The sequence below is a fragment of the Ambystoma mexicanum genome, chromosome 1p (assembly GCF_040938575.1).
Source record: "Ambystoma mexicanum isolate Mex_15411 chromosome 1p, UKY_AmexF1_1, whole genome shotgun sequence".
Lineage (NCBI taxonomy): Eukaryota > Metazoa > Chordata > Amphibia > Caudata > Ambystomatidae > Ambystoma > Ambystoma mexicanum.
In genome coordinates, this window is record NC_090921.1 from 411,367,546 (window position 1) to 411,381,452 (window position 13,907).

Genomic DNA, 13,907 nt, shown 5'->3' on the forward strand with positions numbered 1-13,907 from the left:
CCAAGGTTGGCAGGGCGGTAATTCCCCATTTACCATTGGCCCTTCCCCATTCCGATTTTTTCCCCATAGGGCTCAATGGGACTGGGGAAGGCGGTGATTACGGTACCGCAAATTGCGGTACCGTAATTACCTCGAAAGTCCCTTTGCGGTTGCCTACTTTAACGGCTCGTAATCAGGCGTTAAGGGTTTAACAGCGCTGACACCTTTTACGGCGCCGTTAACCCCTTAACGCCAGGGTCGTAATGAGGGCCGTTTTTCTCACTTTGGGCTCCGTTGTCTGCAGGAAGAACTATGCAAATATTTCAGTCCAGCATGGTCCCTTTTATCTAAAGGGTGAGAAAATCTGATGGAAAACACACATACTCAAACACTGAGAAGCAGTTCTCATTGCACAGAGATTACATTTCAAGCAGAGCCACGTTGTTCACCCAATGTTTTGCATGTAATGTGTAATGTCCAAACAATTAATTAAGCATGAAGTGTCTAGTAAGTGGAAACCAGTATGAAAAACACATTTATGCTATGGTAGAAAAATTACAAAATGTTAGATTCAATGGCACGCTGTCTGAGAAAGAAATAATCGCCTTTCACATCTTCCATGCACATAGGTCTTACATTTCCAATGTTTCAACCAGCCTTAAGTGATTCCCACTACAATGCATCTTCCTGGCAGACACAGCCAAATAATTGGTTTTAGTGATTGCAATGCCCAATCAGATTAAGAAAAGCACCCAGCACCAGTGTGTTGAGACTAAAACATTGACAGAGGTTAGTGTGTGTTTATAGCAACCATACTGTAATAGGGTCACACAGTAGGTCAACTAGGGTCACTTAGGGCTACAAAAAGGGCTGTAGCAAAACCACTGCAGAAATATTACCTGAGCGTCCATGGTGTCATGTCCGAATGTCCCCTAGGTGTGCCTCATATTTGACAGTGCCTTACTGCCTCGCATACAAAGTTGCAAATACAAAAACACCTTACTAATGCTAGAACAGTGACATTTCCACTGTTGGCTGGGCATGGCTCTTGTTTTGATAATGGGTACCAATCATTTGTGCTCAGACATCCATTTCGCCATACATGATGCTTGTGTCGTTACTCATTCAGGGTTCTGGATGATTGTGTTCAACACTCGTATGTGAGAAGTGATAACGGACAGTCATCTTCTGGTGCTGTCAATGCGGTTGTCTTGAAGGTCCCAGGCATAAAGAATATTATAGTGTGCCATAAAACCTATATATATGTTGAAATCAGCTTTTTTTCAGGTTAAGAATCCTCAAGTACTTGGGCTCAAATGTTCTTCTTTGTGTGGTATTCGAGAGGCCACCTTTCAGAAATACCACTGAAAGGTCCTGCAGTGTGTGTCCATCCTGTGTGAAGTGTTGACCAACTGGTGTTGCTGTTTTGCAGTTCAGGATGGTGTGTCTATGGTGTGAATGCATCATTAAGACACAGACAACAGATTCAACTTTCTAATCAAAAGCTTTATTCCACGTAAATGTCAGAATGGAGTAAGGCCTAACTTGCCCTATACCAAGGTGGGATTTCCCTACCTAAAGAAAACTAAGGATAGTCTGTGTCAGTACGTTCCAATCAAACGTCTGCCTGTGTTCAAAACCTATACTTTCCCTCACAAGTAACTGTCCCCAATTTGTAGGGATGTCAGCAGCAAAACAAATAGTTTTCAAAATAAAGTTCAGAGCTTCTTCCAGCTCTTGCGTTATACCGAGCTTCCCCTTCCCCAAGTTCAGAACAGTTCCAAAAAGGCCTCAGGTTTTCCTTCCCCAAGAGTTCAACAAAGTTCCCAAAGTCTCAGGGTTCCCTCCCCCAAGAGTTCAAATCTTCCAGCTTTCAACACCAATATCAGTTCAAATCTTCTAGCTTTCAAAACTATACCAGTTCAAATATTTGGTTATCCAAGCTTTTCAATAGTTTACATAGATTTCATGTATAACTCACTTCAACCACTGTTGCAAAAGCACAAGTTCATTTACATTTGCTTTCCTTGGCTCTTTCCAAATTGGGGCACTCAGTCTAGGCACAGTTGTCGGACCACGTGGTCCACCCATCATAGGCCATGCAACCGATACCCCTATGCACTTTGTTAGGCTTCCTGTATTCTTCTAGATTATCCCAACACAGTTTTTCTCTCTTAAACTGTAGTTCCTTGGGTTAATTTACATTTGGCGAATGCTTAGTTTCTTGTTTCATATCTTTCTGTGCAGTCTTTTGACACTGCCACCACTTGTGACTCATACATCTTATTCTATGGTATTTCCCATTAGTACCACCTTGCTTTTCTACACGGTACTCAACCACCTTCTCTCCAATGTCTCTCAGTCACTTCGTTATTCAATGATAGTTATTTCAACTTTCCAAAGTGCTTGTAATAGCTTGCAGCTTGTTCAGTATTCAAATATACTTGCTTGGGTTTTCCATAGTATTTTTAATAGTTCTCAGTTTGTTCGGCATTCATACACGATTCTTCCCAGTCCCTGGAGCGCCCCGTGATGAGTGTTCCCTTCTCTGCACTCACCGGTGGTATGCGGCAGTTCCTTCGGCTTCTCTGCTTCGCTTCCCAGGTTCGATTCACTCTGCCTTCCTTTCGCAGGAGCCACAGTGAGCAGTGTTTGCGATCCTGGAACTCTGCAGCACGTAGCTCTGCTCTTCCCCAGCGGGAGCTACTGAGAGCACCTCTCGCTCTCTCTGAGACCTGCAGTGATCGGGAGGTTTTGGTGCTCCAGAGCTCCTGCTGTGGGCACCAGGCATGGGGGATAGCAGGATCTTCAAGTCTCTCATGGCAAGACTTTGCCCTGGTGTCTCTCTCTCTCACTCATGATTGGTACTACTTCTCTCCAGTCAGTTCCTCTCCAGCCTGTTCCTCTTCTCCAAACGGCATCCTTCTCTCCAAGCTGCCTCTCTCTTTCACTGTGCTGGGCTGTCACCATTTCTATACACCTGGGACTTGTTAAATGACTGCAGGTGTGAGTCCTTAACTTTAATTGCCTAACCATGATGAAACCTATTAACTAGACGTGTCTGCCCATGACAGCTGAACTCCTCCAAAGCCCTCTTCCTCGTCTCAGTACCAAAATGGTGTTTAGGGAGGTTTAAATGAATGGAAGTGTGCATAACTCCTGGTTGTTTCCTCCTGGTCCCAGTATTAAGGTGAACTGTCTGTGGGGCATTTTGGGAGGAAGAAAGGAACAAAGACTGATAGTAGCCTACAAAGGCATGGGGAATAGAGGGTTCACTTTGACACGGGAAAGGGGCAAAGACGTCCTCTCCCCACTTTCCAATTCCCCTCCACCCAGGTGATCCTCCCTCACATATCCAGCCCCAGGGTCAGGATCCAAAAGCAATGGCCTTTCCCTGGCCACCTGAGAGAAGAATCAAGGAGGAGAAGACGTGAGGACGCCCTCAGGTTCCTCACAATGCAGGTTAATTCTTTAATGTAGTTCCTTGCAAGTCTCACCAACATACCTTTCTTGTGGACATTTCTTGCATTGGATGAGGTATACCACATTGGACGATTTGAAATTGTATGTCTCTTGTATCTGTAATGTTTTGTTCCATGGAGTTGTTACAGCTGGTTCTGTGAAGATGTGTTGGCAGGTGTTGCAATGCCGAACATTGCATGGGGATGCTCACTGTCTTATTTGTTCTTGATCCTGGTAGAAAAGTGCTTCTGTTCTGGACAGTGCTAGATTGAGCGGTTGTTTGCATGCACTGGATTAACAGGGCAGCAAACCCTTTCTCTGCCCATACATCTAGCAATTCAAATTTATCTGCGGTTTTTATTACATGATTGAGCTAAGAACATTTACTGTTCCCTTAGGTAAACATAAGCCTTTTTTAAGAAACGTTTCTTCAGTTGCTGCCAGCCTGGCTACTGGTCGATAGCCCCACAATTCTGCACCATACATGCTAGCTTGTTCAAGCTGCAGGCTGGGGCTCAGCGCCTGGTTTCCATGTGTTACTGTTCAACATCTCCACTTTGGTACTCTAATACAAGGTTGCTTTTGATAATCCGAGAGTCCCATGAAGATGTATGCGCAAATCTGACACCAATGTAGTCAAAGAATTTGACATGGTTTATGGGAACACCCTCAATAGACGGTAGCTTCTTCATTTTACCTGTAAAGGCCATGGATTTAGGGCCTCATTAAAAGTATGATAGTGTGGTATTAACGTGACGGTAATAACATTTACTGGCACGTTTTTGCACTGACATACTCTGAGTTTGATGGTGCGGTGCCTAGAATTACTTCCAGCGCAGAGACAGAGGTAATTCCACCACCCCACTATCAAAAACTGCCCGTATTACCAGCAATTCCCCCATGGAGTCCTATATGACTCCATGGAATGTGGATTACCAACCCTTACGGCCACTTGTAATCTTACAGTAATTCCGTAAAATCAAGTGGTGGTAACAATATTACTGTTTGGTGGTATCCCACCAGATTTACCAGTGGTATACCACCAAACTCCTAATGAGCCCCTAGTTTTCATTTTTTTGCATTTGTATTTATTTGAAGGACAGGGATATTAATTTCAATCAGAAATTGCTTATAATAATACATTGAAGGATGGTGGAGGCATTCCAACGAAGGGTGCCTGTACAATAGCATAAGGATAAGAACAAGTAGGGAGCCAGTTTGTAGAGAAGCAGATGTACACATCACTCATGGAGCCCAACTTCTAACCTCTAACATATTAGAAGAACAGCAAGAAAGCGCTGTGCATGACACTTGGTATCATCCTACTACTGCATCGAAGATATGAGAGATGTTATGCGCTCAGACAACCGTATCGAATGTACCCTCATACTAACATAGTAGTAGGATGCCTGCAGATACCATTGAACAAAGAAGAACTATGAGTGAAATTTGACAAGTGTAAAGTGACATCATAAAGAGAAAACACAAGGAAGTACTGAAACCATATGCAAATACTTAAAGAATAAATATGTGACTGAAATAACAAAGTGAACATTTATGCAAAAATTAAGAAATCATATATACTGAGGAAGATAAGTGAAAAGAGATGCAGTAGATGTACATACCCAGAAACGCAAGGTAGCTGAGATATATAGAAGCTTGCTGCAGTAGAAAATATAACACAGGTAAAGCAGCCACGTTGAGAAGATGGACATCGGTTTTGCACAACAGTAAGTTAAAAACCCCAAGGAACGTGACCATTGCTGCAGAGCCGACAGCCATAGAAATACAGATTCATGTAAGAACAAAGAATATTTGCTTGGCTCAGAATCAAGGATGCTGCAGCAAGAAGCTATTGCAAAGTACAAAAGGAGTCGAAGATGATAAGCCATGTACGTAGGACATATTTCTCTTATATTAGGTAAAGAAGTAAACATTTTCGACTGCTAGGTAGTGGACAATCAAAGATGCAGAAAGCATATGCAATACGGAGCAACCAAGTCTTCAGAGGCCAAGAGGCGTAATAGCGCCCAGTATAATTGAATCAAGTAGCACTAAATAGAAGGACATGATGGGCAAAATGGTCTCCTCACACGTGGTGCAAGACCAGAAAACAAGGCCTATTCATTAAGCTCCAGATGAAGATAGCAATGTACCTTCACTCCCTTTAAAGTTCTGAGGAAGAGAACAGCCAGCAAGGTCAACTACAAAGAAGAAGCCTTGGCTTAGGGACTAACTGAGAGATTGTAGACTAATTGGCCAAGTGGGCAGTTGTCTGACATTGTTCTTCGCACCTGGTTTTTGTTTTGCTTACGTGCTGCTAACGAGCCGAATGTCCCCGGTTGGGAAAGAATGCCAACCAATCATAAGGGCGTATGCAGCAATGGACTATACATTGTTGCAGAAGCCAATCTGCTGCTGTTATTCTGCTAGTATCTGCATTTTATGCAGTTAGAGGTAGGTCAAGGTGTGCTTGCCAGATAAGGGGCAGCCAATAAGGTTACTAACACCTAAATAAACTACAGGTATATATGTTCCCCTAACCAATCCCTCTGTCCAGTAGGTTTTACGTACATTGAGGTATAAAGCTTTTGTGCAAACAATTGTAGAAAGTGTGAATTGCAATCTGTTTGTTCACCAAGTTTCCCTACTTTATTGAGCTGATAATAAAGTAGTATTTTGCCATACTTTGAGTCTGTCCAGTTATTTGGGTAAGAGATAATGGGCCTGATCACAACTTTGGTGGTAACGCCGGCGGTATTACCGCCGGTGGTATTAGCCCTACCGCCGAACTCCCCGGCGCTAATTCCCCATTCCCCATTGAGCCCATTCGGGAATGCCCCATTCCCCATTGGGCTCAACGGGGAAAATTCATGCTCTTACCGTGGGCGGATTTTCCGCCGGTGGTAATAGCGCAAATTTTCGGCGGATTTCCCCCCAGCTCAGAGCTAGGGCGAAATTCGCCGAAGTCCTGATTTGGCGGACCCTTAAATCCGGCGGTAATAGCGCGACCGCCGGATTTAAGCGTTACTGCCAAAGTCGTGATGAGGCCCAACGTATTGTTAATTTAATCTGGCACTTGGAACGCTCTAGGCACAACTGCACACGTTTCTTACAGTGTAGAAAAGTGGGGCATAGACCACAGACAAAACAAAACAAACAGAAAAAATGTATATACAAAAAAGGTGACTAGGGAGAAAGAACAAAAGTGAGAGGAGGCACAGGTAGTCTATGGAATGGTGAGGTTGAGGGCAGAGGAGATTTAGAGGGAACAAGATAGTGAGAAAACAGATACCATCAGACCGGAACTGAGGAGCAAAACCATTGATATATTTGTTGACTAGGAAAAGGAACTTCAAAAGATAAGGATTCTACATGGAGAGCCAGCCAGCATGTTGTCGGCAGGTAGACATGGGGAAGAATCTGGGTAAATTGTAGAGGGTAGGGATAGCAAAATTGATGACTTTGTCCAGTAGAGGGAGCAGGGAGTAGAGATGAAGACCACTGAGTAGGATTGAGCAGTAATCAAGTTTGTGGAACACAAGAGTGTAGATTAGAATTTTTCTACAGTGGTTAGTAAGAAAAGGACTCATTTTCTGAATGTTGAGGAGGTTAACGTGAGAAGCAGAGGCAGCAGTAGTGAGGATTTGGTGCAGTTGTAGGTCACTATCAAAGTGGACCTCAAGATTGCGAGCCTTGGCTGAAGGAGCAAGAAGATCAGGCGGGAAGAAGATTGGAGATGGAAGTGGACAGTTAGCACTGGAATCCAGGACAAAGATTATTCGATTTCTGAAGTGTTCAGCATGAGGCTGTGGAGAGCCATCCAGTGACGTATTGCAGTGTGACAGTTCCCATTCTGATATGGCTGGGTAAAGGAGAGAAAGCGGAAAAATATTTGTGTGTAATCAGAAAAAGGGTGATAATGAAAGCCAAAGGATGATATAGGTCTTCCTAGGAAAGAGTTAGAGAGGGTGGAGAGCAGAGGTCAAAGGCCTGATCCTTGGGAGATGCCTACAGGGAGAGGGGTGAGTTCAGAGGTTTTCTAGTTCCAAGAGATTTTAAAGGATCGACCTACCAGGTAGGAGGTGATCCAGGCAAGATCAGATTTGAAAAACCGGAGGTCCTGGAGAATGAGGAGGAGGGAGAAGAGAGGAGTGGTCTACAGTGCCAAAATCGGCAAAAATGTATAGAAGAGAGTTTGGCGTGGTGAGCATTAGAGAGAAAGTTGGAGACATGCATGAGTGCAGACTCTGTGGAAAGCAAATTGAAGTGGATCTCCATTGGCATTATCCTCAAGGTGCTTAGTGTTCTAGTGGAAGACCACCTGCTCAAGGACCTTTGAATAATGGGGAAGGATAGAAACAGGGCAATAGTTTGCTGGGATGTTTGGGTCACTGGAGGGTGTTTCAATAGATGCAAGCCATTTGCAATTTAAAGGAGGCAGGGAAGAATCCAGCAGAGAAGAGAGCAGTTAAAGAGCTCGGAAAGATGAGGGTAAGTGATTGAGAATAAGTCTTTGACCATTTGGGGAGCAACAGGGTCAATTGGAGCGCAAGATGGGTTGGCAGTGCAAAGGATGGGTGCTAATTAAATAGGAGATGGCAGGGGAAAAGTAGTCAAGAGTAGAATAGGTAGCAGGGAGAGGTTAAGGACAGAAGGAGGGTTGGGTAAGAAGAGAGAGGAGATCATCTGATTAATTCCCAAGCCTCGGCTTTTAAAGTTCCCCTGAAATTCATTTCAATGTTTACTTAGACCAGTTGGAGTTCTGGACACCAATATGGCATTGTCCACAAAGAGAAAGCGAGGAATTATATCATTACCAATAGTGGTTGCATCATTTGTTAGACAAGTCATATAATTAATCAGATCATTAATGCATACATTAAAAAGAGCTGAAGCCCTGGCACATTTCCTTTTCTACCAGGCAAGCTATAATTGTAGAGCCTGCAAACTTCCATCGCACAATAGCATCCATTTTACAGTACGAGTGAAACGTTACTCCAATTTTTCAGCCAAAAAGATGTTCAGTGGGAGTACAAACGTCCCCTGCTATGAAACCAGCATGGGCAGAGGAGGGAGGGAGCTTAAAAATAGCCCCAATCTTTTTAAAAAGCTGAGTAAAACCACAGAGAGCATTCCATTGCAAGAGGAAGTCAACATGGGGCAAGGGAAATCTGTGTTGTTGGAGATGAGAGTGAATGGTGGAGGAAAGTCCTCAGAAATGGGGGGTTACCCCATCCAGCAAATGCAGTTAAAGCAACCCTTATCTCAGCTGGGTGAACAGGACAAGGTTGAGGAGGGATCTGCCTCCAACTTCGCAATGCCAAAATTGTGGCTCAGCTCAAAGGTTAAGAACAAAAACTATAAGTCCTTGAGCAGAGGGGTAATTCTCTCATATTTCAAGAAAATCACAAATCTGTATTTTTTAGATACACAGGATATTGAATCAGTAAAATTTCCCTATTGTCAGACTCCATATTTGGTGGAGATAGGCTCACCTTGCGAGAAGGCCAAGAGGCAATATTAGGGGCCTCAAAAGACTTGGAAAGACATGGGATCCTGGTCTCCTCATATTGCCACTGGAAACATTGCCACAGAAATCCACATCTCAAGGATGGATATCCAGAGCAAGGGAGACCCCTGGCAACAACGCAAGTCCAATCGATTCCGTGTGGAATCAAAAGGACAATGGAAAGATTCATCAAGATAATGCTATGTCTCTGCTTCCTGAAATTCTAACACAAGTGCTGCAGAAACTGGGGGTGGGAAAGCAGTCTCTTTAGGCAGCCAGAATTGTGTATGCTGTGCTGGAACACCCGGGGTCCAAACACCTTTACATAAAAAAAAAATAACTCCTGGAGGATGTCAAATTAGCACACGAGGGAGCACAGATAATACTGGCTGGGGACCTAAACTCCCAGTGTGTTCCATTGTTGCAAAATACTGTAAACACGTGCACGCGGAGAATCTCAGAGAAGGGGAGAATTTGGGTGGAGTTCCTTGCGGGTTGGGGCCTAAAGGTTGCAAATGGGTAAATCCCAGGGGACACCCCCTCCCCCAGCCCTACCTGGTATAGAGGCAAGTCCACCTAAACTCTGGACTATATTTTTTTGTCATCTGAATTGTTTACACATAAGATCTCCCTGAACATCAGGCCAGAGGGTGGAAGCAATCATTCCCAGTTGTTGCTGACATTTGCTGATATTGCGGTCAGATTGCCGGATAGTCAAAAACAGTCCTTGGTGAATTGGAAAGGGAAAGTCCGTCTCCACAAATATAAGAGAGATGGGGAAGCCCTAAATAGCAACCTGACGGCAATCCCAGACAATGTTCAGCAGGAGAATTGTCACCCGGATAAATTTGTCAAATTCATCTGGTCCTCACTCCCACCAAGTGTAGGCGGGAGGGAAAACAACAGGTGCATCGCCACGCCTTTGAGGAAGAAACAAGGCAGGCAAAAATACTATGGGCTCATAAATTAAGACAGCTTAGAAAATTGGTGTTGAGTGAGGAAGCCTACAGGAGGAAACTCGGATGTCTGTCCTCGCAATACAAACAATGGACAGTGGACAGAAAAATGTTCCATCTCCAACAGGATGGGGATTCATTAACAACCAGGATTCCCGGAACTTCTGGTAGGTGATCAATCAAGTGGAGGGAAATGATCATAGTGGTCAGTGCAATCTGGTGACGGAAACAGGGTGGGTGGATTATTTGTCTGGTGTCTTTAAGGACCCAATAAAATCTAATTTTCATCTGAAGATGGATGCTGCATGGTGCCTTCCGTTGGATGAACAGAGTTTGAGAGAACTAATCTCTAAATCCTCACCCTCGAGGGCCGCGGGCTGAATGGCCTAACATATCAGGTTTTGAAGAACAATCCAAACCTCTGGGAGAAGTTGCTTTTTTGGCTCTTTGGGGACATCTTGATGAAGAATACATTTCTCTCATCATGCAAGACAGCAACTATCATCCTGTTTTTCAAGGGGGGGGGGCGATTGGACCTTACCTATAAATGATTGTCCGACCGCACTCCTGCACATCAAGAGCAAGATATTCATGCGGATCCTTTTGGGCGAATTGGAGGGTTGGGTGCAGGAAGCAGGCATCTTGTCCAAACACCAAACAGGCTTCAGAAAGGGTCTTTCTACAGCATTAAATAGTTTGGTGTTCAATGTCCTGAGTGAGATACCAGGGCACAGGGGAGAAAAATAACTGTATGGGGCCTGGGTCGATTTCTCGAGGGCGTTCGACCTAGTCAACCGAAACAGGCTGTGGTCAAAACTTGGACAGTGGGGTATTCCAGAGGACCTTTTGGCAATGCTGGTTGAATTTCATAAAGACGCAACAATCAGAGTTAGGCTAGATCAAGATGGACACCTTTTGGATCCAATAAGGGTCGAAAGAGGCATCCGCCAGGGCTGTCTGGGGGCTCCACTGTTTTTCATCTTATACCTAGGAGATCTGGGGGAGTTTTTGGTGCCTTCAGCATTGGCCAGTCTGGTGATCAATGGTTCTAAGATTCACTGGCTGGCCTATGCCGATGACCTGGTTCTATTAGACCACACTGCATTCGGGTTACAGCGGCTGCTAATCATATTGGACTGTTACGCAAGGGAGAATGGCCTCACAATTAACCCTAAGAAATCTAAAATTGTGGCGTTTAAATACCCGCATAATAGGGTGACATTTGCACAATGGTTGTTGAGGGCCAGCCAGTACCAAGAGTGGAAGAGGTGATCTATCTGGGTTACAAAGTTTATGCTTCCCCATCCATCTCTAAAGTGGAAGCTGATATAGGAACAAGCAGATACAGCTAGTTCCCCAGATGAAAAAGGTACTGGCAAAATTCTGTAAGGTCTCGATTCTTCCTTTGATAAAATTCTATTCTGCTAAGGTGGTTTCCATACGGTTGTATGGTCTTGAAGCTAAGCCTTCCTTATGGAATGTGGATTGGCAGCGACTGGAAGGTCTAATTTGAAAAAGGGTCCTTGGTCTCCCCCTGAATCTCCCTATGGCTAGTCTGGGGTTCGAATTGGGCTTATGTTCACTGAAGGCCTTGGCGGGCTGGAAATTAAGCTCCTTTGTCTTATCATCATGGCCAAGGAGGGCTCGCTGTACTCTGATATTAAACATCATTTGGGCAATCAGAGGTCCACCGTCCTCTCTGGACTAGAAGCAAAGGTTGAAGAAGGGTTAGCTTGTGCAAATACAAATCGGGAAACACTGATGGATAACTCAGAAAAAGCAAAGAAAGCCTTGGAACAGATGGACTGGTTAGAAACGATTGACAATATGCGATCATTGGTCCCAGTGAATCTGTTTCAGAAAGGGGATAAAAAACAGGGGTTTCTAGCTAGATATTTAGTATAATTCCCTGATTGGAGAATTCAGATGAATTATATGAGAATTTGCCAAAATGTGGCCCATAAAGGGGAAATTTTGCACAAAAGGGGCTTGGAGGGGTCTGCAACTGCCTTGTGTAGAGGCTGTGCTAACCCAGCTAACCAATCTCTCAAACATCTGTTGTTAGATTGTGAAGGTACTTGACCTACAAGACTTCTATTGTTTGGCAGGTTTGGGGTGGGAAATGAGAAACATCTGGAGGGCATGTTCTGGGACAGACTTGTGGCGGGCCACGATGTAGCATTGACAGTCGCAGTGGTTCAAGTCCTTGAGAAAATAAATATCGTACTCTAGGACTTTACTTCGATGCAAGAGGTCAAGAAGTATTGCACCATCTGGGTCTGGTGTAACCTCTTTAAGGGGGGGTTTTGAAATTGTTTTGTATGTTGTACTTTCGGCACCGCCACTCCATTCACCCTCCCCCTCTCAAATCAATTGGTTTAAGCTTCCCTTTTTTCTCCCTCCTCTTTTTCTTGTCTCACAATGGGGTAGTTTCAACCAAAAGAGAAGCAGCTGTACCTTTAGGGGGATGCTATGTCATTGTTTAAGGGGAAAAGACCTTTAAATATCTATCTTCTTGTTTCCTTTTTTTCTTCCCTTCTTGCGGTTATACTGCTGGACTGCCTCTTTACCTCTACCCCTGTGTATCTTTGTGTATTTCTGTGTATTATTGTGTTTTATCATGTATTTTGGTGTTTCTTTTAATTTTGTATTTTACTACTGTATTTTATTACATCATGTCACGTTCATGTAGTATAGGTTGTTTTAATTGATTGAATAGTATGTTGGCTCTGTGATTTTGGATTGTAAAAGGTTTTTCTTTACCATATACAACAACAAAAAAATAAAGTTGCTTTTTTACAATGCAGGAAGGACATTTTGATCTGAAAGGGCTTTCCGCAGACTTTTCCATGAAAGCCCATCAAAGGCTGTATGTCGGTCTATACAAACACCATACAAGTTAATGCTTCTTAAAAATCACATATTTCTGTGGGAGCAGGACACATCTACAGCTCTGGTCTGCTCTTCTGGTCTAATGCCTACATGATACAGAATCAATTTGTCATTGGGCTTAGTGGAAGGCCTATTGTGCCGCATCCAGATGAGTTATGCAAATGGAGACCCATTCACAATCAATAGTCAAAAAATCTCTGCAGGCGAAAACCTCCCCAAAAAGAATGTGACATGCGCTTGTGTCTCAACATTGCAAAATGAACAAGAACACAACTTCACTACACCCACCACCAAACCCTTAATTCCAAATGTGCCACAACCAGAGATAGGATAATAAATGAACCCAGTCCTAGAATAAGGGGGGAGTGCAGTCAGCCATATCAGGCTTGTACCTCTGAATAGCCAAAGGGGATGGAGCTGAGACATTCATTTTACATGAAAAAGCAGTTTGAGGTGGTATCTGGAAGGAGGCACATGTACAGACGCATGGATCGTAATATGGAAGCCAAGTGGATACCTATACAAAAGAGAGGACATGTGCACAAAGGACCTAAAACAAACTCATAGTCAATTTATATGTTCACTCATTGGAGATAGGGAGCTTCGGGCAAAAATAATCCGTTCAATTGTTAAGATGAGGTGACCCTTTCTTGTGAGGGCATAGACTGAGATGAGCCCTTGAACGTAGCCCATGCTGGTATAACCCCCATGTGACTGCAGGGGTCGCAGAGTACATACAATAAAAGACACTGGGCTGTATACTGGACTCCTTGTTATCCATGGCTCCACAAATCAGTCAGATTGTATGCTCCACGAATTACCACTTGATGATTCTTAGGCAAATTGGACCATATCTATCCATGTCGTATTGCGGCACCATTGCAAGAACTATAGTAGGCACTAAATTAGATTATTACGCCTTGTACGCCAGTGCTTTGGACACACTATTCCATCGCCTTCAATTACTACAGGATAACATGCCCAAATATTCTCACATTATACCGGTTTTAAGACAATTGCACTGGATCCCTATGAAAGCACTGCTTTCATTCAAACTCCTTACCATTGCACATAATGCCTTATATGGCTGTATACCGCAGTATATT